The sequence below is a fragment of the Pan paniscus genome, chromosome 23, assembly GCF_029289425.2.
Source record: "Pan paniscus chromosome 23, NHGRI_mPanPan1-v2.0_pri, whole genome shotgun sequence".
NCBI classification, from domain to species: Eukaryota; Metazoa; Chordata; class Mammalia; order Primates; family Hominidae; genus Pan; species Pan paniscus.
The window spans coordinates 20,144,724-20,147,502 of NC_085927.1; positions in this window are offsets into that span (position 1 = coordinate 20,144,724).

A 2,779-nucleotide genomic window follows, 5' to 3' on the forward strand; every position below is an offset into this window, starting at 1 on the left:
GGTGGGAATTGAACAATGAGATCACATGGACACAGGAAGGGGAATATCATACTCTGGGGACTGTGGTGGGGAGGGGGGAGGGGGGAGGGATAGCATTGGGAGATATACCCAATGCTAGATGACGAGTTAGTGGGTGCAGCGCACCAGCATGGCACATGTATACATATGTAACTAACCTGCACAATGTGCACATGTACCCTAAAACTTAAAGTATAATTAAAAAAAAAAAAAGTTAAAAAAAATAAATAAATAAATAAATAAAAATAAAAAATAAAAAAAAAGAAATTTATCAATATAAAAAAAAGATCCTCTGAGTATTTTTATAAGTTAGAAAATAATGATAGACTGCAGTAGAATGTCATGCATTTCAACTTCTGTCATCTATGTTACTCTACAATATATTTTCTGTGTGTATTAGTCAATGTTATATATTTACAAGGTAAATCCATAAAGCATACATTCTAGAATGCCCTAACTTATGTTCTTAAGAGATATGCTCCTTATAGCCTTCTTGGCACTCCTGAAGTGTCAAATATTTCCATTGAAGAAGGTTGCATATGGCTTCTGAGATGAAGTCTAGACAGGTTAGGATTATTTTTTGCTCCTTTTGCCCACACAGCACCCACTGTCCCCTCCCTTTGTTATTAGCCATTATCTGATACCCTAGATGAAGCCACCTTCTGTCCTTCAGTTTTGGCGTGGGGGCTGATTTCACCCCCAGTTTCAGGAATAAGCACAGGACAGCTACTAACAAGTATGTTGTTCACTCAAGGAAGAAACCAAGCTAAGGGAGAAAGGGGGGCTGAAATCCAGCCTACATGCTCTTCTCCAAGCCACATGCCCCGATACAGGGCTGCATCTAACTGGAGAAAGGGGAGCCATTTTCTAATACTTGCAAAGGCACTGTGTAGACAGTGGAAACCCTGTATGAGCTCGTGACACAGGCCTGGCCAATGAATATACTTCTAATCCTGGCACAGATGAAACTAGAGATGGACATGAAATCCAAGCCTCACACCCAAAGTCAATCTCTAGTCTCTTATTGAAACTATTGGAAGTGTTTCTGTTTTTGCTTTATTCTGGGGCTGTGGAACTAAGGAAATGTACACTGGAGGAGTGATGATGGCCACATTGCAGCACAAAGGGAAAACTTGTCTGAGAATAAAATCAATGGGGAAGAAAAAGCAAGGAAGAGGAGAAGAGCCAAGCCCTGAGTCCCTACGTTCAGCCATTCTGAAGCTATACCCTGGATTTTTCCATTATACGAGTCCACAAATTAATTTTTTTTTTTGGCTTAGACCAGTTTGAGTTTGAATTCTATTATCTTAGCCGGATTTTCATAAACATGGTACATGTTGATCAACAAACTTCCTAAATGTTTCACGTTCACTCCAAAGAGGGAGGGGGAAAAATAAAGAAGAGGAAGAAAATGATTACTTATCATCCACAGTAGTCAAGGAAGCTGCAGAAGCATCAAGCAAAAGCAGCAGAAGTTAGCTTTGTACTCCCACAAACCCTGCTCTGAAGTACTCCACCTAGTGGGCCACGGCAGAAACTGCATTTCTAAAATCTTTAAAAAGACAGAAAAGGAATCACCACTTACCCTGGGAACCCTAACAGAGGAGCAGGCCACATAGGAATATGTCCTATTGGTTTGAGGTCGATAAGTCAATTTTCAAAGCTTTAGTAATTCCAGAAACAAGAACATATTTATTTTACTTTGATCACACAATGCCTAGTTATATTAAAAGTAAGGAGACATTCAATAAATACCTTTTATGGAAATAAAAACAGACAATTTAGGAGAAAATTAACTATCAACGCATTATTTTTAAAGGTAAAGAAAAAAGAAATTATTCTGAACACACAAAACTATTTTATCAAATATCATGGTAAATTATCATTATATACTAAGCCACTTAATAAATTTCCAGAGATAATTGGAAAGAGTTTCCACAATAGATTTTGTTTCACCCCAGGAAGAAGTTTCACAAAAAGTTAGTTACTTATCTCCATTTTTACTAGTACCAAACTAATCCTATGATTCTGAGTCAAATTACAAATAACGTCCACAGTTTTCTCCAGTGAGATCAGAGGAGATGCCTAAGTGGAGTGTGTTTTAATGTGAGGGGATAATTGGTTCATATTTTTCACTGAAAATAACAAATTCTAGACAACTTAAGCAAAACAGGAATTCAATGAAAGGATATTGAATAGTTCACAAAATCATTGAAGATGCTGGAGAAGCAAGGTAAGAACTGAGGGAAACTCAGCACAGCCAAATTCATTCAATGAAAGCAGATCTTGGGATGCCACCACTAGGATGCTGTCATTTGACACTTGTCACCATGTAGCTGGACTCTGCTGAACCTAGGCACTTGCTGCCACATTCCTGGACCTGCATCTCTGCTCAGTTTCTCAGAATCATCTCTGATTCTTTCAGGTCTTTTGCATCATTTCATCGGGTTCCAAGTTCTAATAAAGAGCCCTCAGTTGGCTGGGCCTAGATATGTGCCCACACGTGAGTGGCCAAGAAACTGGAAAAAGGATCATGCACTCCCTTTCAGCTTTTGTAATGGAAGGTGGGGCCTGTCCTCATATTTTGCTTGGGGTTCAAAAAACTAGGAAGAGTGTTTTGTTGAAATGAAACCCAAAACTATAGCTATCCATTTATAGCACCTTATTTGTACAGGAAGAAACCATGAAACACAACGTATAAAAGTGCATGGGAGGTCTAAACATATGAGGGGGTTTTTGAGGAGAGAAAGATCATACTTGA